This window comes from Dendrobates tinctorius, unplaced genomic scaffold (genome assembly GCF_039654945.1).
Source record: "Dendrobates tinctorius isolate UK_male_01 unplaced genomic scaffold, ASM3965494v1 ptg000007l, whole genome shotgun sequence".
NCBI lineage: Eukaryota > Metazoa > Chordata > Amphibia > Anura > Dendrobatidae > Dendrobates > Dendrobates tinctorius.
This window is the reverse complement of record NW_027361675.1, coordinates 1,882,877-1,906,888: the sequence shown is the minus strand read 5'-3', so window position 1 is coordinate 1,906,888 and position 24,012 is coordinate 1,882,877. Positions and strand designations below refer to the sequence as shown.

Sequence of the window (24,012 nt, the reverse complement as noted above, 5' to 3'; positions counted from 1 at the left end):
TGGAGTCTGTATAAGGATCTCAAGAAGTCAGCTCCGATCTACACGCCTCAGTGCTGACCTGACTATATCGGAAGGATTATCTGAGGTCCTCACTACAGCAACTCCAGTGTAGTCACCTCCTCACTGAAATGTATACAGCGGAGTTATGAGGGTCACAGAAATCACCTACGATCTAGACGCCTGCGTCCCCCTATACCTCACGTTCTTATAGGTCAGCACAGTGAGCACACAATCAGATCGAGTCTACTCAGGGGGAGGTGCCTGTGTATCGTGCGCATGCGCAGGATTTCTGCGGCGGGAGGGGGGTAAAGGGGCGTGAATTCTCTCCACTTGTCGCCGCCATCTTGGTTCGGTTCCCGCCGACCCCTCCCCCTTGTCTCCCGGAGCGCGCAAGAAAAGGTTAACGAAAGTCCGTATTTGTCTTGTCACGAGCATTGCCTGTCAGCAGCTGGGAGAGAAACCCTGAGCCGCTGATCTCCGCGGTCCGGTGACGTGCAGAGCGGTGAGGCAGCTACACGGTGAGTGGGGCTTTTGTGTTTGGGGCCCCGGGGAGGATCTGCGCGGTGCTGCGAGAGCCACAAAGTCGGAGGCTGAACTTTACGGCACGGACCGGTGACAGGCCGCACTCCCCGCCTCGGGTCCCGCTCATTGGTGGAGGCCGCGGTCTGGTCGGTGTGATTGGTCGGTTAGTCCGGAAACCAGGAGGGGGAAGGATCGGTGTGATACATGGCGGCCCTTGTAGTATCCAGTACTGTGACTAGCGGGGAATGGCTGAGTGGGATGATGGGGGATTTCTGCGGGCCCACCTCATCCCCATAACATACCCAGTGGTGTGAGAGGGGTCATATGAGAGGAGTGGGCCCCTGAGGGCTGTACAGGGGATATGGGGTCATATGAGAGAGGAGTGGGCCCCTGAGGGCTGTACAGGGGATATGGGGTCATATGAGAGAGGAGTGGGCCCATGAGGGCTGTGCAGGCGGCTATGGGGTCATATGAGAGAGGAGTGGGCCCATGAGGGCTGTGCAGGCGGCTATGGGGTCATATGAGAGAGGAGTGGGCCCATGAGGGCTGTGCAGGCGGCTATGGGGTCATATGAGAGAGGAGTGGGCCCATGAGGGCTGTGCAGGCGGCTATGGGGTCATATGAGAGAGGAGTGGGGCCCTGAGGGCTGTGCAGGAGGATATGGGGTCATATGAGAGAGGAGTGAGGCCCTGAGGGCTGAGCAGGCGGATATGGGGTCATATGAGAGAGGAGTGGGGCCCTGAGGGCTGTGCAGGCGGCTATGGGGTCATATGAGAGAGGAGTGGGCCCATGAGGGCTGTGCAGGCGGCTATGGGGTCATATGAGAGAGGAGTGGGGCCCTGAGGGCTGTGCAGGAGGATATGGGGTCATATGAGAGAGGAGTGAGGCCCTGAGGGCTGAGCAGGCGGATATGGGGTCATATGAGAGAGGAGTGGGGCCCTGAGGGCTGTGCAGGCGGCTATGGGGTCATATGAGAGAGGAGTGGGCCCATGAGGGCTGTGCAGGCGGCTATGGGGTCATATGAGAGAGGAGTGGGCCCATGAGGGCTGTGCAGGCGGCTATGGGGTCATATGAGAGAGGAGTGGGCCCATGAGGGCTGTGCAGGCGGCTATGGGGTCATATGAGAGAGGAGTGGGGCCCTGAGGGCTGTGCAGGAGGATATGGGGTCATATGAGAGAGGAGTGAGGCCCTGAGGGCTGAGCAGGTGGATATGGGGTCATATGAGAGAGGAGTGGGGCCCTGAGGGCTGTGCAGGTGGCTATGGGGTCATATGAGAGAGGAGTGGGGCCCCTGAGGGCTGTGCAGGAGGTTATGGGGTCATATGAGAGAGGAGTGGGGCCCTGAGGGCTGTGCAGGTGGCTATGGGGTCATTTGAGAGAGGAGTGGGGCCCTGAGGGCTGTGCAGGAGGCTCTGGGGTCATATGAGAGAGTGGGGCCCTGAGGGCTGAGCAGGAGGATATGGGGTCATGAAAGAGGAGTGGGGCCCCTGAGGGCTGTGCAGGAGGATATGGGGTCATGAAAGAGGAGTGGGGCCCCTGAGGGCTGTGCAGGAGGATATGGGGTCATATGAGAGAGGAGTGGGGCCCTGAGGGCTGAGCAGGTGGATATGGGGTCATATGAGAGAGGAGTGGGGCCCTGAGGGCTGTGCAGGCGGATATGGGGTCATATGAGAGAGGAGTGGGGCCCTGAGGGCTGTGCAGGTGGATATGGGGTCATATGAGAGAGGAGTGGGGCCCTGAGGGCTGTGCAGGCGGATATGGGGTCATATGAGAGAGGAGTGGGGCCCTGAGGGCTGTGCAGGCAGATATGGGGTCATATGAGAGAGGAGTGGGGCCCTGAGGGCTGTGCAGGCGGATATGGGGTCATATGAGAGAGGAGTGGGGCCCTGAGGGCTGTGCAGGCGGATATGGGGTCATATGAGAGAGGAGTGGGGCCCTGAGGGCTGTGCAGGCGGATATGGGGTCATATGAGAGAGGAGTGGGGCCCTGAGGGCTGTGCAGGCGGATATGGGGTCATATGAGAGAGGAGTGGGGCCCTGAGGGCTGTGCAGGCGGATATGGGGTCATATGAGAGAGGAGTGGGGCCCTGAGGGCTGTGCAGGCAGATATGGGGTCATATGAGAGAGGAGTGGGGCCCTGAGGGCTGTGCAGGCGGATATGGGGTCATATGAGAGAGGAGTGGGGCCCTGAGGGCTGTGCAGGCGGATATGGGGTCATATGAGAGAGGAGTGGGGCCCTGAGGGCTGTGCAGGCGGATATGGGGTCATGAGAGAGGAGTGAGGTCATGAGAGAGGAGTGGGGCCCTGAGGGCTGTGCAGGCGGATATGGGGTCATGAGAGAGGAGTGGGGCCCTGAGGGCTGTGCAGGCGGATATGGGGTCATATGAGAGAGGAGTGGGGCCCTGAGGGCTGTGCAGGCGGATATGGGGTCATATGAGAGAGGAGTGGGGCCCTGAGGGCTGTGCAGGCGGATGTGGCGCCCTGAGGGCTGTGTAGGACAGTTGGATATGGGGTTGTGTGCGTGGGCCCCTGAGCCTCTGTACAGGGGAAAATGGGGTCATATGAGAGAGGGGGATATGGGGGTCATGTCTGAGAGTGGGCACCTGAGGTCTGTGCAGGGGGATAATGAGGTCATGTGTGAGGAATGGGCCCCTGAGCTCGATGCAGGACCTGGGGAGGGGGGGGTAATGGGGACATGTGTGATAAGAATGTGCCTCTGAGCTGTGTGCAGGACAGAATTGGGGAGAGATAATGGGTTATGGGTGAGAGGACTGAGCCCCTGAGGTCTGTACATGACAGGAGGCATAATGCTTAAAGGGGTATTACCATCTCCAAGATTCTATCCCAATATGTATTAGGCTGAGTTCACACGTGGCGTTTTTTTAGCGTTTCCGCGGCGGTTTTAACCGTGAAAAATGAGCATCCCATGAATTCCTATGGGATTCCGCAAAGCTGTGCTAATGCTGCGGTTTTTACCGCGGCGGAATCGCTTTGCGGTAAAAAATGCAGCATGCTCATCAATTTTGCGGAATCGCGGCGATCCCGCACCCAAAGGAATGCATTGTTCTGCTTACTTTCTGCATGTCATCCCCTGAGGAACAAGTTTTTAACTTTGAAACGCGTTGGAAAATAAATGTTTTAATGCACACAACTTGTGAGGAGTGATGGTCTGGCAGCGCACGGCTAATCCATAAAAATTCCTTCTTTGAATCTACTTTCTGCATGTGGCTGTGTCCACCATGCGAAAAGTAAGCAGAACAATTGCGGATGGTACCCACGGTCTGGAGGAGAGGAGACTGTCCTCCGGGCTTTGGGTACCATATTCCTGTAAAAAATAGAATTTAAAATAAAAAATATTGTTATTCTCACCTTCCGACGTCCTGTGCAGCCTTCACGCCACGCTCCCGTTCCCAGTAATCCTTTGCGAAAATGCCCGCGATGGCGTCCGTTCTCATGGGATCGCGAAGTCTCACGGTCATTCGCGCGACGTCATCGCGAATTACCGCGAGACCGTACATCATCACGGGCATTTTCGCAAAGGATTACTGGGATCGTGGAGGGAGGCGGGAAGGCTGTGCGGGACGTCGGAAGGTAAGAATAACACCATTTTTTATTTTTTTTTTTTAATTATTTTTTACATTTTATCTTTTACTACTGATGCTGCATAGGCGGCCTCAGTAGTAAAAAGTTGGTCACACTTGTCAAACACTATGTATGACGAGTGTGACCAACCTGTCAATCAGTTCTCCAAGCGATGCTACAGATCGCTTGGGAAAACGCTAGCATTTTGCAAGCTAATTACGCTTGCAAAATGCTAGTTTTTCCACGGGAAAATCGCGGGAATTTAAAATGCGATTTTCCCGCGGAATGGAATTTCGGAACTCTCGCGGTAATTTCCGCGAGAGTTCCGCTACATGTGAACCCAGCATTAAGGGTAATATTAGCAAATGCCTCCAATTAGAAATGTAGCATAGTTTTTCTGATTCACTGTCTCTTTTCTCGTGTTCAGGCATTGCAGGACCTTAGGTATCTATGGTTACAAGCACTGATATAGTGAGCTAGTTACTAGTGGTGGTAACCATGGATAGCTAAGGTCCTGCAATGCCTGCACATAAGGAAAGAGACATAGCAAATCAGAAGACCTATGCTACATATCTAATTTGGAGGTATTTGCTAATATTATTATTGCACCTACTACATTTTCGGATAGGATCTTGAATATGGGAATACAACTTTAAGTGTCCCCACAGGTGAGGAATATGCACATAGGGTTCAGTGTGCCTCTTCCTGCAATGTACATATGTAGGAGATTTCTGGACATACAGCCTAAGTAAAAGTATACTTTTAACCCTTTAGTGACAGCCAATTTAACTCCTTAACGACCGCCGATACTCCTTTTAACAGCGGCAGTTAGGGGTACTTAAACCACAGCGCCGAGGAATAAGGGTATAGCCCTCCCCCAGAGTCGGAATTTCTCTGAGAACATGATTCGGGTTGGTTTTTACTGACCCTGGTGTTGCGATCACCGTTATTAACGGTATAATGGCAACCGTAAAAAAAAGTCAGATTTTTCATTTAATTTCTCTCTCCTCTGATGTGATCACACATCAGAGGGGAGAGAAATAGGGTCCCCCAATCCCCCTTTGTACCTCCGTTGTCCCTGCAACCTCCCGTGCTGCCGGTATCGTCTTCTGGGAGAAAATGGCGGGCACATGCACAGTGCGCCCACCGAGGTCTGATAGCCTGCACCCGGCAACAATAGGAAATTTTTCCTATTCGTTTATTTTGATCTCTGTGATAGACCCTAAAAAATTGTAAATCAAACCCCCCCCTTTGTCACCCCCTTAGTTAGGTTAAAATAAAAAAAAAAGTATTTATTTCCATTTTCCCTGTAGGGTTAGGGGTGTGTTTGTGTTGGGGTTATGGTTAGGGGTTTGGGTTAGAGCTAGAATTGGGGGGGTTTTCCTCTGTTTTCCAGCTAATTTTGCATTCAAAAAGTCAAACGGTGCTACCTCTCTTCTGAGCCCAGCCATGCGCCCAAACAGTGGCTTGCGCCCAAACAGTGGCTTTCCCCCACATTTGGGGTATCAGCGCACTCATGAGAAAATTGCACAACAAATTTTGTGGTCCATTTTCTCCTGATACCCTTGAAAAAAAAAAAATAAATAAAAAAAAAAATTGGTTCCAAACTAAATTTTCTGTGAAAAAAGTAAAATGTTCATTTTTTTCCTTCCACATTGCTTTAGTTCTCGTGAACCATGTGAAGGGTTAATGAACTTCTTAAATGTGGTTTTGTGCACCTTGAGGGGTACAGTTTTTAGAATGGTGTCAGTTTTGGGTATTTGTTATATTGACCCACCCCAATCTAAGTTCAAATGTGAGGTGGTCTCTAAAAAAAATAGCTTTGTAAATTTTGTTGGAAAAATGAATCGCTGGTCAATTTTTAAGGCCGGAGTCACACTGGCGATAAAATCGGACAAATGCAATGCGATAAAAAATCGCATTGCATTCGTCCCAATGTTATTCTATGGGGCAGCTCCCATCATGCGTTTTTTTTTTTTATCCGATTCGTTCCTCGGACCGAGACAATCGCAACATGCTGCGATTGTCACCGATTTTCGGATCGGATTCGCCAATGCAAGTCTATGGGTGCGATTAAAAATCGCATTGAAAACGCACCACACGTGTGACTTGCGATTAAATCGCAAGACTTCTCCAGGTCAACAGGAAAGAGCATCAGGCATTGGATGTCAATTTGATGCTTAGATGCGAATAAAATTGGTTCATCGCCAGAAATTCTGATGACAGACGGATCCCTGGACAATAAATCTTTGTGCGATTTCGTACCGTTAAAATTGGTCCGAATGTTTAATGGTTGTGTGTGACTCCAGCCTAACCCTTATAACGTCCTAACAAAAAATTGTTTCTTAAATTGTGCTGATGTAAAGTAGACATGTGGGAAATGTTATTTATTAACTATTTTGTGTGACACCACTCTCTGAAGTGTATAAAAATGAAAAGTTTGAAAATTGCAAAAGTCTCAATTTTTTGCCAAATTTCTGTTTTTTTTTTTTCATAAATAAACGCAAGTTATATCAAAGAAGTTTTATCACAAACATGAAGTACAATGTGTCATGAAAAAACAGTCTCCTAATCAGTGGGATCCGTTGAAGCGTTCCAGAGTTACAACCTTATAAAATGACGGTGGTCAGAATTGTAAAAATTGGCCTGGTCATTAACCCCTTAGTGACAGCCAGTTGAGTACTTAGGGTATGTGCACACGCTGCGGATTCTGCTGCGTTTCCGCAGCGTTTTTGGCTCTGCAGAAACGCAGCAGATTTTGCTGCGTTGTACAGTACCTTTATTTCCTATGGAAATAAAAAAAAGCTGTGCATATGCTGCGTTTTTTTCCACGCGGTTTTGCTGCGGTTTACAATCCGCAGCATGTCAATTGTTTGGTGCAGAAACACTGCGGTTTTACACCTCATCCATTATGAGGTGTAAAACCGCAGGGCAAAACCGCAGAAAAACCGCAGCACTTTGTCCTGCGGATTTCCTCTACAAAATCCGCAGAGACTAAAAACTACGTGTGCACATACCCTTAGGCCATGTGCACACGATGCAGATTTGCAGCGTTTCCGCAGCGGATTTTACCGCGCAGAAACGTTGCATATCCGCATTGTGATGTACAGTACTTTTAAAATGAATGAAAAAAAAAAAACGCTGTGTAGACGCTGCGGATTTTTCCGCGCGGTTTTCCTGCGGTACAAAATCCGCAGCATGTTACTTCTTTTGTGCGGTTTTCTATCTCCCCTGTCACCAAATCCGCAGGGGGAAGACCGCAATGGAAAACCGCATGAAAACCGCGTGAAAAATGGAAGAAATCCGCAGGAAAAATGCAGGTCATTTGACCTGCGGTTTTCTTCCATTCTGCACGGAAAAATCCGCAGGGCTCAAAACTCCGTCTGCACTCAGCCTCAAAGGGAATCTGTCACCTTTTTTTTTTTTTTTTTTTTTGGCTTGCAGCTGCCGGCATAGACATCGGGGGCTTATCTACAGCATTCTGTAATGCTGTAGATAAGCCTCCGATGTAACCTGAAACAGAAGAAAAACACATTATATTATACTCACCGAGGTGGGCGGTCCGGTCGGCGTGGCAGTCCGGTCCAACGCCTCCCATCTTCATACGATGCCGTCCTCTTCTCCCGTCCTGTAATGGCTGCGGTGCAAGCGCACTGCTCTGTTCTGTTGAGGGCAGAGCAGAGTCCTGCAGTGCACAGGCGTCTGGAGAGGTTTTTAACTACTGCTATTTCATAAACTAGTTGCATACGGATGATGTAAGATTATTTTAAGTTTCATGGATGAAATTCAGTTTTGTTTTTTAGACTTGTGTGAAAATAGGTTCCCTTTAAGGCTGTCAGCAGGATTGTGCACAGTAACCTACAGACAGTGTCAGGTCGGCGCATTATACTGATTAAAGTACCTGGGGTGATGAAATCCGTCTTGTGGTTGTTGTTTAATCTGTATCATGTAGCATGATACAATGGCCAATGTGCATATTCATTTATGATTCAGTCTTATAGTATTGTGTGGAGAGAAAAAATATGATCTTAATTAAAATGGTGTTGGTTCCTGAGCGGTAGCAACTATTGCGATCCAATAAATGTTACTGCACAAGCGCTGGCGCCATTTTGCTGAAGAGAAAAAAAATTAAATTCATCTAAAGGGCCTGAGCCTAAGGCCTGTTTCACACTTCAGTTTTCTGGCGTCAGTCAAAATTCGTCAAAGTGTTTAAAAAACGCATCCGCTGTAGACTGCAAAAAACTGATGCACTGCATCCGGTTTTTTGACGGATTCGTTGTAGCAGCCAGTGTATGAAATTTAAGGGAACACAACTCTGGAAAGGAGAGAATTTTTTCAGTGACACAATGGCTTTTGGGGTTAAATTAAATGAAAAGAAATTGTTCTGGGCATGCTCAGTGTGAAAAAACGGAATCCAGCGACGAATTCCGTCATATGACGGATGGTGACGGATCCGTCGCCCATAGGCGTCCATTCAACCAGATAACGGACAGCGACGGATCCATCACTGTCCGTCTTTTTGACGCAGACAAACGTTCCTCAGGACGTTTTTTCTAGCCGACGGACAGCTATTTTATGACGTATCCGTAGCATGACGGATGAAAAGGAAGGCCATCCGTTACTAATACAAGTCTATGGGGAAAAAAGACGGATGCGCCAGGCACATCCGTCGGATCCGTTTTTTTCTGCTTATGATGGAATTTTGACTGACGCCAGAAAACTGAAGTGTGAAACAGGCCTAACAAGCGATCTGCCTATGCAACACTGACAGGTCTCTTACAATGCAATACATATGTATTGTATTGTAAGAAACCAGTGCTCAGACAAATAAAATTTGAAGTCCCATACAGGGATTAAGTAAAAAAAACTTTTTTCAAAAAAGTTTTAAAATCCACAAAATAACTAAGAAGAAAAAATATTAAATATATATATATATATATATATATATATATATATATATATACAAAAAAGTACACCTTTGGTATCGCCGCGTATGGAACGAGCCAACCTATAAAACTCTCACACTTGTTCACTCCTTTGGTGCACACCGTAAAAAAAAAAATAAAAAATAAATAGCGAAAACCTTTGTTTTTTTCATCATGACGCCACACAAAAAGAATAAAACGTGATCAAAAAGTCGTATCAGAATAAAAATGGTAGCGATGAAAACGTCATCTTGTCCCGTAAAAAACAAGCTGCAATACAGCTTCAACAATGGAAAAATAAAAATGTTATAGCTTTTAGAATAAAGTGATGCAAAAATAATTTTTTTTCTGTAAAATAGTTTTTATTGTGAAAAAGTGGCAAAACGTAAAAATAAAATTTAAATGTGGTATCATTGTAATTGTACTGACCGGAAGAATAAAGCTGCCTTTATTAATTTTACTACACATGGAACATCATTAAAAAAAAAAAAAACAACTTCCTGGATTCCTGGTGTTTGATCATTCTGTCTCCCAAAAATCGGAATAGAAAGCAATCAAAAATTTTCATGTGCCCGAAAATGGTACCAATAAAAATGTCAGCTCAACCCGCAAAAAACAAGCCGTCACATGACTGTCGGCCAAAATATGAAAAAATTTATAGCTCTCAAAATATAGTGATGCCACGTTTTTGCAGTAAAAAGCATCTTTTAGTGTGTGACAGAAGCCAAACATAAATACCCGATATAAATCTGGTATCACTGTAATCGCACCGACCCGAAGAATAGTCACCTAATCACTTATGCCGCACAAGGAGCAGCGTAAAAAATAAAAAAAATTCTACACATGCTGGTAATTTTTTTTTACTTTACCTCTCAAAGATCGCAGTAAGGCCCGGCGCACATTTATCCTGCGCTCTTCGATGAGCACTTACACCTGGGTTTCCGTATATAGTACAGAACAAAAGTTTGGACACACCTCATTCAGAGTTTTCATGACTGTGAAAATTGTAGATTCACTCTGAAGGCGTCAAAACTATGAATTAACACATGTGGAATTATATAATTAACAAAAAAGTGTGAAACAACTGAAAATATGTCTTATATTCTAAGTTCTTCAAAGTAGCCACCTTTTGCTTTGATTACTGCTTTGCACACTCTTGGCATTCTCTTGATGAGCTTCAAGAGGTAGTCACCGGAAATGGTTTTCACTTCACAGGTGTGCCCTGTCAGGTTTAATAAGTGGGATTTCTTGCCTTATAAATGGGGTTGGGACCATCAGTTGTGTTGTGCAGAAGTCTGGTGGATACACAGCTGATAGTCCTACTGAATAGGCTGTTAGCTTTTTTTTTTTTTTCTTGCCATAATACAAATTCTAAGTAAAGAAAAACGAGTGGCCATCATTACTTTAAGAAATGGAGGTCAGTCAGTCTGAAAAATTGGGAAAACTTTGAAAGTGTCCTCAAGTGCAGTGGCAACAACCATCAAGTGCTACAAAGAAACTGGCTCACACGAGGACCGGCCCAGGAAAGGAAGACCAAGAGTCACCTCTGCTGCGGAGGATATGTTCATCTGAGTCACCAGCCTCAGAAATCGCAGGTTAACAGCAGCTCAGAATAGAGACCAGGTCAATGCCAAACAGAGTTCTAGCAGCAGACACATCTCTACAACTGTTAAGAGGAGACTTTGTGCAGCAGGCCTTCATGGTAAAATAGCTGCTAGGAAACCACTGCTAAGGACAGGCAACAAGCAGAAGAGACTTGTTTGGGCTAAAGAACACAAGGAATGCACATTAGACCAGTGGAAATCTGTGCTTTGGTCTGATGAGTCCAAATTTGGCATCTTTGGTTCCAACCACTGTGTCTTTGTGCGACGCAGAAAAGGTGAACGGATGGACTCTACATGCATGGTTCCCACCGTGTAGCATGGAGGAGGTGGTGTGGTGGTGATTTATTCAAAATTGAAGGCATACTGAACCAGCATCTTGCAGCGGCATGCTATTCCATCCGGTTTGCGTTTAGTTGGACCATCATTTATTTTTCAACAGGACAATGACCCCAAACACCTCCAGGCTGTGTAAGGGCTGTTTGACCAAGAAGGAGAGTGATTGGGTGCTACGCCAGATGACCTGGCCTCCACAGTCACCAGACCTGAACCCAATCGAGATGGTTTGGGGTGAGCTGAACCGGAGAGTGAAGGCAAAAGGGCCAACAAGTGTTGGAAAACCATTTCCGGTGACTACCTCTTGAAGCTTATTAAGAGAATGCCAAGAGTGTGCAAAGCAGTAATCAAAGCAAAAGGTGGCTACTTTGAAGAACCTAGAATATAAGACATATTTTCAGTTGTTTCACACTTTTTTGTTAATTATATAATTCCACATGTGTCAATTCATAGTTTTGATGTCTTCAGAGTGAATCTACAATTTTCATAGTCATGAAAATAAAGAAAACTCTTTGAATGAGAAGGTGTGTCCAAACTTTTGGTCTGTACTGTAGATCTGACATACGTGATTCAGACAGAGTCTCTGGCTGAAGATTCCCTATAATGAGGCAGATGGAGACACTGTGGATGACGTAAGACCTGTGATCCGGTGGTGTCCGTCTTTTTAGTCATGCATAAAAGCGTAGTCAGCCAGTTTTGTTCACCTCTGAAAAGGACACCGCTGAACAGAGGCCACACGGAGTCCAGAGTAGCTCTGCTACCTCATTATAGTGAATGGATTGGGGGTTTCATCTGTCACGTCACTCAGAGATTTAGATAAAAACTCCAAAGTAAGTATTCAGCGTGAAGCATTGGAAAAATGTGATCCCAAACGTTATGTAAAATGTTCCCAATAAAAGCTTCAACTCATTCAAAAAAGAAAGTCCCACCCAGGCCTGTCATCTGTTAACGGAAATATAGGGGGCTTCCACGTTACTGGTAGCACAAAGGCTCTGGAAAAGCGAAATGGCTTCTCACCTGTCAAAAGAAATTCTGAGCCCCACAGTGTACTGAGCCATATATATCAAACACATGTTTGGCATTTCTGTAGTAATGAGAGCCCGCCTAATTTATGGGTGCATGTATCCAGAAGCATGAGCTGGGCATAATGTACTGGTCACTACAATGGCAGTTTGCATTTTTCACTCAGCAACGTCCACTGCTGCTTGTTTCTGGAAAACATTTAAGGAGTCAAAATCATCACCTACACGTGTAGATGAATTCCTAAAGGGGTGTAATTTCCAGATTTTGCTTTTCTGGCATTTAGAGGCTCTTTATATTGTCTGGAAACTAATTTGTTCTCCAAGAGTCAAATAGCGCTCCGTCCCTCCAGAGTCTTGCCGTGTGGCTAAGCAATACTGTACAGCCACATATGGGGTATTGCCAAGTTCAGAAGAAATTGTGTAACACATTTTGTCACCATTTTTACCCATTTCCCAGGGTGAAAATGTAAAATCTGGGGCTAAAACTTTTTTTTGTGGTAAAAATGTAATTATATTTTCTTCACTGCCCAATGGTATCAAATTCTGTGACATACTTGTGGTGTCACTATGATCACTGCACCCCTAGATGAACTCACTGAGAGGTGTAGTTTGTAAAATGGGGTCACTTACGGGGGTTTCTGCTGTTCTAGCACCTCAGGGGCTCTGCCAATGTGACATGGCCCCCTCAAACCAATGCAGCAAACCCTGCACTGTAATATGGCTCTCCTTGCCTTTCATGCCCTGCCGTGCTTGGCATACTCAGGAGAAATTGCACAACAAACTTTGGGGTCCATTTTTTTTCTTGCTACCCTTATGAAAATAAAGCGGGGACTACAATATCATTTTTGTGGTTAAAAAAAAAAAAAAATTTTTTTTATTTTGACGGCTCAGTATTATAAAATTCTGTAAAGCCCCTGGAAGTTCAAGGTGCTCACCAGACATCTAGATAAATTCCTTGAGGGGGTCTAGTTTCCAAAATGGTGTCACTTGTTGGGGGTTTACACTGTTTGGGTACATCAGGCGCTCTTCAAATGCAACATGGCAATCGCTAGTTATTCCAGCATATTTTCATTCAAAAAGTGAAATGGCGCCCCTTCCCTTCCGAGCCCTGCCGTGAGCCCAAACAGTAGATTTCCCCCACATATTCGGTATCGCCATGTTGAGGAGTAATTGCAAAACAAAATGTATAGTCCATTTTCTCCTGTTACCCTTGTAAAAAAAAAATTGGGCCTAAAGGAAAATCTTAGAGAAAGGTAAATATTTGTTTTTTTTTTCTTCCACATTCCCTTCATTCCTGTGAAGCATCTGAAGGGTTAACAAGCTTCCTGAAGTTGGTTTTGAGTACCTTAGGCTGTGTACCCACGTTACAGATTGTATGCGTTTTTGCCGTGTTTTTCGCCTCGAAAACATGTACAGAACGAACCCCATGCATTCCTATGGCATTCCGCACATGCTGTGCTAATGCTGCGTTTTTTTCCGCGGCGGAATCGCATAGCGGAAAAAACGCAGCATGCTCATTCTTTTTGCGGAATCGCGGCGATTCCGCACCCATAGGAATGCATTGATCCACTTTCCGCATGTGGCTATGCCCACCATGCGCAAAGTGAGCGGAACATGTGCAGATGGTACCCACGGTGTGGAGCAGAGGAGACTGTCCTGCAGGCCCTGGGTACCATATCCCTGTTAAAAAAAAAAAAAAATTAAAATAAAAAATCGGGTTATACTCGCCTTCCGGCGTCCCGCGCAGCCTTGCCGATGCTCCCGCCAACTCCCGTTCCCAGTAATGCCTTGCGGCAAGGACCTGTGATGACGTAGCGGTCTCGCAAGACCGCTACAGTATTGCAAGACCGCTACGTCATCAAAGGTCTTAGTCGCAAGGCATCGCTGGGAACGGGAGCATCGCTGAGGCCCTGGGGACGCTGCGCGGGATGCCGGAAGGTGAGAATATCACGATTTTTTTTTATTTTTAACATTCTATCTTTTACTATTGATGCTACATAGGCATAAGCAGCATCAATAGTAAAATGTTGGTCACACTTGTCAAGCACTATGATTGACGAGTGTGACCAATATGTCAATCACCTTTCCAAGCAATGCTTCAAATCACTTGGAAAGCACAAGCATTCTGCAAGCTAAATACGGTTGCAAAAATTCTTGTGTTTAGTGGGAAAATGCATGTGAATTCCGCATGCGGTTTACCCGCGGCGGGAGTTGCGGAAATTTCCGCATTTCCGAACGTGTGCACATAGCCTAAAGGTACTTTCATGCATATTAAATGCTTACCTTGATTGTAGAGATCCGTTATAGTTTTGGAGAAATCCGATTTGAACCAGGGTCCGACACCTGGCACCTCCTCCCATCAGCTGTTATCAGTGTTGGTGGCCGCCGGCCAGAAGAAATCACTTGCTGAGCTTCTCTGTCTACTTGTAGTGAGATGGGTTTGGAACTGCACATCCGCCTCCTATGTGTAGTACCCTGCAGCAGCTGCTATGAGTAGATTTAGCAGCTTGGAAAGTGAGTGCTTCCGGCTGCCGACACCGCTAACTGCTGATAGGGGGTGCCGATGGCGGTCCCTGGCCAGAGGATAGACTATGAATGTAAAAGTAGTGGAAGCCTCTTTAAGTTATGTGCCCATTAGAGCTGCCATTAAAAAGCCAAGGGGAGTAGTTATGGAGCCCTGTTGAAGGGGAATTCCTGCTCTACTCACGTCTGCAACAGGAGGGGAGTGAAAACTGTAAAGTATCCAGTGATAGTTTCAGGATCATGTGTAGGATCAATAGGTTTTGTGCATCGGTCCTTATGAAGAGGACAGGTGAACAATACCTGCCACTCACATTTATGACTTGGTAGGAATTGTTACGGTAATTGTGATGCCTGCTGCCCTCAGTTGCAGGAGTGGAGCTGGAATACTTCTTCGGACTGTATTGCTTCCGGCTCTCTGCATTAGTCCGCATAAATGGTACTTGGTAAAATTGTGTTGGAATAAAGCATAATTTTCTCATACAGATCTGTACACCTCTCTTACCCCCTGTCTACTGCTGCCAGGACTTTTGCAGCGTCAAAACTGTTGACACTCCCTTGAATTCACACCGCCAGCATTTTTTTGCAATATAATAGGTTACAACTCTGAAGCAAGGATCATGAACAGTACAGTAATGTTAGCTTTTAGTGTAACACAGAAACAAAGCGAATAAATCCTGTAATGTAGATCTCTCTGAGCCCTTTGATAGTTGCCCCGTCAGAACAACCCGATCTCTATAGGACATTCTATCAACCAGACAGGGTGGCGGAGTGTTACATTCTCATCCACTTAATTTATAGAGCTCCACACAACCGTAGTTTACTCCGGGGCGATTAATCCCCAAGTGGCTAAAGATCTGCACTACACAAGGCGCTGGCATTCCTGTTGTCTATGCTGATGTCACCTCTGAGGGACGCTGATGGCTACTCTGGCCAGGCCATCAGTGTGAACATGGCTCGTGCCATCAGTGCACATGACTCGTCAGGCCCAAAAAGGGGTCCAGACCTCAGAACCCAATATACAGGACCACTTATCTGAACACTTTGTCCAGGGGATTAATGGTTGTAATTCAAACTAAACAGCGGCATTTTTCTTGGAAATGACGACTACATTTACGAAACATTGTCTTGAAGCCTTCAATGCTTTACCCATCACTGCTCTGTTTCATCTTGTTCTGGGCTGCAGGGGAAATGGTTGCTTCTGATATGAGAGATACAGTAGTAGTACCTTCTGAGAGTGGGCAGAAGAGGGAATATGTTGTCTTCTGGCTATGTATCAGGCTGCAGGGCAGTCTTGCAGACTGTCAGCATAAATTAGCATCTTGTGAATAAAGAGAGCCTGCAGCTTCCATGCTTTTGTGATTTGCCATAGCCAGCCACAATCTGTAATGTCTTTTTGATGCCAGAAGCAGTGCATCCAACTCATGTACAAACTGATTGTACATTGTCTCTTTGAAAGTGGTTTTTCCACCAAAAACATTGGACACATCCACTTTCTGTTTGGAGGATTGAACATTGGCACCACATCCTATATGGGGATGGGGGGCAATGGAGACCTGGCAGGACATTCTCTCTATCACATTTGTCAACCTCTGGCCCCACAAGGTGAGTATATTTGGCCTGCGAAGTCAGGCGGGGCCGTTTTACGGTATGGGAGCCAGTGAAGGGCCCATTATACTTTATGGAGGACTTTGTGGGGTCCATTATACTGTGTAGCTGTGTGGGGATTACAGTTGAATATAACTGTGATGGGGTCATCATGCTTTGCCTGGTGGGTTGAAGCTGGGGTTGGGGAGTACACTTGGGTTATCGTACCTTGCATGAAGAGGGTACTCTGGGGGAACTCACCGTGTGGTCATTCCATGGTAACTTATGTTACATGCACAAGCCTAAAACTGAGTTAATAATAGCTACAGACTGTTCTTTGAAGGCAGGCACAAAAAATAGTGAATGTATATTGTACATTAAACTATTCTCAGTAGATTTCAACACAGTATGATTTTTCAAGAATACAAATTAAATACAAACTACAGTGTTATTACTTGGTAACTTGCGTTAAAACACAATGTAGTAACTTGCGTTACAAAGCTGATGGTAACTTACGTTACCTTATTGTAACGTAAGTTACCATGGAATGACCCCGTGGGGTGTCATGCGATTTTTGGAGGGCATTTTTGTTGGTATCATACTCCTTTCTGTATTGGACAATGTGCTCTTTACTGTTCTTGCATAACATTATAGTGTTCCAATATGCTAAGAACTATTATTTAAAATGTACGTTGTTCATGGGACAACCTCTTTAAATTTGTTTCCATATGAAATGGTTCATTATATTTGATAGGGGAAAAACTTCCTCAATTGTAGAAAAAAAATGCATGAAATGTGTGCTTTATTTCATGCAGCGTTTTCCTGCCAAGAGACATGTTTTTGATGCAGCAACTACTTAACATGTCTACGTACCGTTCCTGCAATGACAGCCTGTTTTATATATTATCGGAATAGTCCATATCTTTTGTGTCATGGCTGTAGACTACCTAATTGAACCCACCGGTTTCCAGTCCGTGGATATGAAGACGTGAGTCACTTGTACATAACACATTTTATCAGATTCCTATAGTCTTGTATCTATCTTGTCCACATTGTGCTGAGCTGCTCTGTACAGAGATGGCAGTGTACAGGTGCATCGCACAAAATTAGAATAGTCAGATGGCCGTACAAATCGGAGCGAGATTGGATCGCAATGCACGGACTGGCTCTCCCAAGTGTGACCGCTTCTATGCAGCTTTGATCCCTGCTGTAATGTATCTTTTGCTTCATCCATTGCCCAGGAGTTGTGGTACGGTCAGACGCATCCATTATCTGTACACAGCAGGGGCATATTTGTAAGATTATCTCAGCACAGGAACATTTAATGTAACCCCTTCAACATGTGCCGTTCTAGTACTGCTCTGCGAGAGGTGCGTTTGTGTCAGTCGCCGTACTAATACGGCGCTGTGGCGATCGCATGCGGGTATCAGCTGTATGTAACAGCTGATACTCCGCAGCAACGCCCATGATCCGTGCTCGCACCGATCGTGGGCATTTCACCCCTTAGATGCCGCTGTCAGTAGTGACAGCATCGCGCAGGGAGGGGGTCCCAGCACCCTTCCATCAGGACAGCTTGATGTCCTGATGGTCTCCATGGAAACCACCGGCTCCAAGATGGCCGTGGGGTCCTTCCGGGTCCTGCAGTGAAGGTGGCTTGTGAGCACCTGCTGAGAGCAGGCGCCGGCATGCCTCCTTCCCTGCCTGTCAGATCAAGAAATATAGATTGTGTAAAAGCGCTAAAACATATAAATGACGTATCGCTGTAATTGTACTGACCTGAAGAATAAAGCTGCTTATCAATTTTACCACTCGCAGAATCGTATAAAAAAGCAAAAAAAAAAAAAATTCCCGAATTGCTGGTGTTTGTCTCCCAAAAATCGGAATAGAAAATGATCAAAAAATGTCATGTGCCTGAAAATGATACCAATAGAAACGAAGGCTTGTCCCGCAAAAAACAAGCCCTCACATGACTCAGCCGAAATATGAAAAATTATAGCTCTCAAAATATGGTGACGCAAAAACTAGTTTTCGCAATGAAAAAAAGGCTACTTTCACACTTGCGCCTTTTTGCGCAGTGTATCGAGTGCACATGAAACGCATGTCAAAAGCGCATGTAAACGCTGCGCTTTTTTTGTAGCAGCATTGTGCGCATTACGACAAAAAATCGCAGCGTTTTTTCATGCATTTGCATTTTTTATGCGCAATGGTGTCACTTCACAGGAGAAAAAATCCTTGAAAAATTCTTGCAACACGCTCCACCAATGGGACATCAGTGGGCGTGTCTTATGGAAATTCTTTATATAGACCCTGTTTACAGCTGAATTCTTCACATTTGCTTACATTTGCCTTGTGAAGCATGGATCTATGCTGGAAGAGTTTTTACTTTGACTTGGATCTGGACATCAGGACGGCTCAGGCTTATGCAGTTGCTTGCCATGAACAGAGGGGGGGGAGAGAGAGAGAGGCAGCGGCGGCGTTTGTGGATACATCCCATTATTGAACTCCGGGAGAGCCGTGGAGCATACCACACCCTCTACAGTGAGCTACAGGCAAACCCAAAGAAATTTACAGATTATACCCGGATGTCCCAACAAAGCTTTAACGATTTGCTTGGTCGGGTCCAAGAAGCCATCCGGAGACAGGACTCGCAGCTCCGGCGTGCGATTACTCCTGAGGAACAGCTACTGGTTACGTTACGGTACGTAGTATTGCAAAACCAATGCCTGCAAAATTTTCTTTGTTGTGACATGTACTATTACAAATCTGGCAGAATTATTGTTCTGCCATGTATTTAACAAAAAGCTGTTTTTTTTTTTTTTTTTTTTTTTTTATGGCATGTAATGAACAAAAGGCTGCAGATGTATTTTTATAAACTTTTTATTGTTGGTGTTTTTAAAATCCATATACAGAAGTAATATTTGTTTTTTCTTTGTTTCCCAGATTCCTGGCAACTGGAGAAACACTCTCTTCACCCCACTTCCAGTACCGTATTGGAATCTCCACGTTGTCGGGAATAGATGCGGACACCTGCCAGGCTTTGTGAAATGTTCTCTGTCCAGAATTCATGCCCCTGCCCACAGCAGAAAAGTGGTTGGAAATCGCCAAAAAATTCTGGATAGTATGCAATTTCCCCAACTGTTTGGGAGCGGTTGATGGGAAACACATCCGGATTTTCAAGCCCAAATGAACTGGATCGCAGTACAACTATAAAAAGTACTTTTCTACAGTACTCATGACCATTTCAGATGCAGACTGTATGTTTGTAGCAGTAGACATTGGGGCATTTGGCCATGGAAATGACTCCCAGGCCTTTAAGAACTCGGACATGGGCCGGAGATTGTATGGCAACCAATTTAATTTTGGGAGGCCTCTTCCCAACACCGAAGCTCCGCCACAGCCCTTTGTATTTGTTGGGGATGAAGCATTCTAGATGTGCCAAACCTGCTCAAGCCCTACTCCAGCCGGGACTTGGACCACACAAAAAGAATTTTTAATTACAGGCTGACCAGGGCCAGAAGAACCGTTGAGTGTGCCTTCGGTATTCTTGTATCCAGATGGCGCATTCTCGCCACAGCCATTAATCTGAAACTGGAAACAGTGGATGAGCTGGTGAAGGCCTGTGTGGTTCTACATAATTTTGTCTTGGCTAGAGAGCATCCAAACTTAGATCTTGATGTTGCTCATCACCCATTGCCTGAATTTACTCAGCACCCTCTCAGGTCATCGGTTGAAGTTGGCCAAATGAGGGACCAATTTGCAGCCTACTTCATCTCGGATGTAGGCCGGGTGGAATGGCAAGATCAAATGGTGTAAAAAAGTTTTCTTGTTGTTGGGTTAATAAAACAATGTTTTGATACCTGTACTGAGTGCATTGTGTCTTTTTACACTCCCAATAGTATTATCAACTCGCCAGGTGTACCTGTATGACCGTTATCAACATCTTGTTGATGCACTGGCATCCTTTACTTTTTATTACACCAAACCATGTGACTATCCTCCCAAATAATGTTGCTTTTTTAGGGGGAGGTTAAAACCACTGTCTAGACATTGTTTACTCAAAGCGCGGACGTGCGCGCATCCAAGCGACCCCATAGACTGTAATGCTATTTTTGGGCGCACACGTGCGCGCGCGATTTTTACGATGTAGGCGGAACAAAAAATGCAACATGTAGCGTACGGCGCGTCTGGGCGCACACCTGGAAAATGCGCAGCGCACACTAAACGATGAGCGCGTGCAATCGCAAGACCCTGCGACCACCATGTTACATACAGATAGGGGATCATTGCGCGTGCGCCCGATAGTGCACGATGCGCTGTGTGATAAAACGCTAGTGTGAAACCACCCTTAGTGTGTGACAGCAGCCAAACACAAAAATCAGATATAAATCTGGTATCGCTGTAATCACACCGACCGGGAGAATAAAGTCACCTAATTACTTATACTGCACGAGGAACGGCATAAAAAATACAACTAATTATTCACATCCTGTTGAGTTTTTTTTATTTATTTATTTTTTTTTTATTCTGCCTTCCAAAGATCGCAGTAAAGCTCAGCGCACACTCCTCTTGCGCTGAGCGCTTACAGCGGGGTTTCCGTGTATATCTCTGAAATACGTGATTTAGACAGAACCTCTTGCTGACGATTCCCTATAATGAGGCAGATGGAGGCACTGTGGACGTTGTCTGACCTGTAATTTGGCTGTGTCCATCTTTTTAGGATTGCAGAAACGTGCTGTCAGCCACAGTTTTGTGGATTTCTGAAAAGGACACCATGGAACAGAGGCCAGACGGAGTCCAGAGTAAGGCTGGGTTCACACGTAGCGGAACTCTCGCGGAAATTACCACGAGAGTTCTGGAATTCCATTCCGCGGGAAAATCGCATTTTAAATTCCCACGATTTTCCCACGGATAAACTGGCATTTTGCAAGCGTAATTGACTTGCAAAATGCTAGTGTTTACCAAGCGATCTGTAGCATCGCTTGGAGAACTGATTGACAGGTTGGTCACACTCGTCATACATAGTGTTTGACAAGTGTGACCAACTTTTTACTACTGAGGCCGCCTATGCAGCATCAGTAGTAAAAGATAAAATGTAAAAAATAATAAAATAAAAATGGTATTATTCTTACCTTCCGACGTCCCGCGCAGCCTTCCCGCCTCTCTCCACGCTCCCGTTCCCAGTAAGCCTTTGCGAAAATGCCCGCGATGACGTCCGTTCTCGCGGGATCGCGACGTCTCGCGGTAGTTCGCGATGACCGTGAGACTTTGCGATCTCGCGAGAACGGACGCCATCGCGGGCATTTTCGCAAAGGCTTACTGCGAACGGGAGCGTGGAGAGAGGCGGGAAGGCTGCGCAGGACGTCGGAAGGTGAGAATAACAATATTTTTTATTTTAAATTCTATTTTTTACAGGGATATGGTACCCAAAGCCCAGAGGACAGTCTCCTCTCCTCTGGACCGTGGGTACCATCCGCAATTGTTCTGCTTGCTTTTCGCATGGTGTGCACAGACACATGTGGAAAGTAAGCAGAACAATGCATTCCTATGGGTGCGGGATCGCCGCTATTCCGCAAAATTAATGAGCATGCTGCGTTTTTTACCGCAAAGCAATTCCGCCGCGGTAAAAACCGCAGCATTAACACAGCATTGCGGCATCCCATAGGAATGCATGGGATGCTTATTTTTCGCTGCAAAATCGCGCGGTTAATACCGCCGCGGAAACGCGAAAAAAAAGCCACCTGTGAACTCAGCCTTTCTCTGCTGCCTCATTAGAGTGAATGGATCCATTGGGGGTTTCATCTGAATCGCATCACTCAGATTTATGTGGAAACCCCAAAGTAAGTGCTCAGCGTAGAGTGCCGGATAAATGTAATCCCAAACGTTATGTAAAATGTTCCCAATAAAGGCTTTCACTCAATCCACAAAAAAAAAACAAACAAGCCCCCACTCAGATCTGTCATCTGTTAACCGAAATATAGAGGGCTTTCACATTACCGGTAGCACAAAGGCTCTGGATAAGGGAAATGGTTCATCACCCACCAAAAGAAATTCTGTGCTACAAAATCCTAATGCCCCCCTCCCCTCTGAGCCCCAGTGGGCCTAAAAAATATAATGCGTCCACGTTTGGCATTTTCTGAAGCCATGAGAGTCTGCCTAACTTACAGGTGCGTGTTTCCAGAAGCATGAGCTGGGCATAACATAGTGGTGACTACAACGCACTGGTTACTACAATGGCAGTTTGCAACTTTTACTCAGCATCATCCATTGCTGCCTGTTTCTGGAAAACGCCCATAGAATCAAAATAGTCACTGCATCTGTAGATAAATTTCCAAAGGGGTATAATTTCCAAAATGGGGTTACTTGAAGGATGTTCAGCTCTTCTAGCACTTACGGGCTCTGTATATGGAGTCCTCAACTATTCTAGGAAAATCTGAGCTCCAGGAGGCAAATGGCGCTCCATTCCTCCCGAGTTTCTCCATATGGCAAAGTAGTACTCTACATCAACATATGGGGTATTTCTACATTCAGCAGAAATTTTGGGACAAATTTTGGTGCTATTTTTACCCATTTCCCAGTGTGAAAATGTAAAATGTGGGGCTAGCACACACTCTTGGTGGTAAAAATGTAAATTATTTTTTCTTCACTGCTCAATGGTACAAAAGTTTGACACATCTGCACCCCTAGATGAATTCATTGAGAGGTTTAATTGCTAATATGGGGTCACTTATGGGGGGTTATGCTGTTCTGGCACCTCAGGGGGCCCTGTCAATGTAACATGACACCCTCAGAGTATGTGCACACGTTGCTGATTTTGATGCGGATCCGCAGCGTTTTTGGACTCGCGGAATTGCACCAGATCTGCAGTGTAGTGCACAATGAATGTTAAATTAAGATTCGCTGTGCACATGGTGCGTTTTTTTTTTTCTGCAGCATGTCAATTGTTTTTGCGTATCTGCAGCAGTGTTTTCCAGTCTGGCACATACAAATTCTCTCTCGATAGAAAACCGCAAGCGTTTTTCCCCGAGTTTTCTGCCAAGAGATGGGGATTCTTGGCAGAAAATTCTGCAGCCTAATCTGCAACGTGTGCACATACCCTCAAACAAGTGCAGCAAAAGCTGCACTGTAATATGGCGCTATTTCCCCTCAGAGCTTTGCAATGTGCCTCAATAGAAGTTTTTCACCACATATGGGTATCGGTGAACTCAGGAGAAATTACACAACAAACTTTGGGCTCCATTTTCTTGTGAAAATACAAAATTTTTTTTTTTTTTAATTTTCACAGCTTAACGTTACAAACTTTTGTGAAGCACCTGGGGGTTCAAGGTGCTCAATACAAATCTAGATAAGTTACATAAGGGGTCTAGTTTCCAAAATGGTGTCACTTGTTGGGGCTTTCCACTGTTTAGGCACATCAGGGGCTCTCCAAACGCAACATGGCATCCGCTAATTATTCTAGCATTTTTCACATTCAAAACGTCAAATGGCGCTCCTTCTCTTCCGAGCCCTGCCGTGAGCCCAAACAGTAGATTTCTCCCACATATGGGGTATCGGAGTACTCAGGACAAATTGCACATCAAAATTATTGTAGGCAGTCTGGTTTGCGTAATAGTGATGTTTGGTCACTTTGTCATGAGTTTTTCTACTTTTTTTTTTTTTTTTTTTGATCATCTTCAGAGTAAGATTCCAAGAAAAAATGTGGCTGCTACACATGCACATTGGACTGAGTGTCTCTCTCCATCGAAGGCCTGCTTATTTGTCCTCTAACTTCTCCGATCATTGCTCGGTATTATTCTGTTTTACTCCTTGAGGTTTCTTAAGCATGAAATGTTCTTTGCAGGCATGTGTGAAAGTGCCAGCCTGTGTTAAGTCTTGCTGTAGCAGCATGAGCTCAACATCTTTACTATGGAAAGTGAGACCCC

General features: G+C 45.6%; 1 protein-coding gene across 1 annotated transcript in view; it reads left to right on the top strand.

Annotated features, from left to right (window-relative positions):
• Positions 1–297: 297 nt before the first annotated feature.
• NFYC (nuclear transcription factor Y subunit gamma) overlaps positions 298–24,012 on the top strand; it is a 74,452-nt gene continuing 50,737 nt past the window's right edge. Inside the window, exon 1 of the mRNA XM_073571830.1 lies at positions 298–518. The gene's annotated coding sequence lies outside the window, so the exon portion shown is untranslated. The remainder of the gene's footprint in view (positions 519–24,012) is intronic.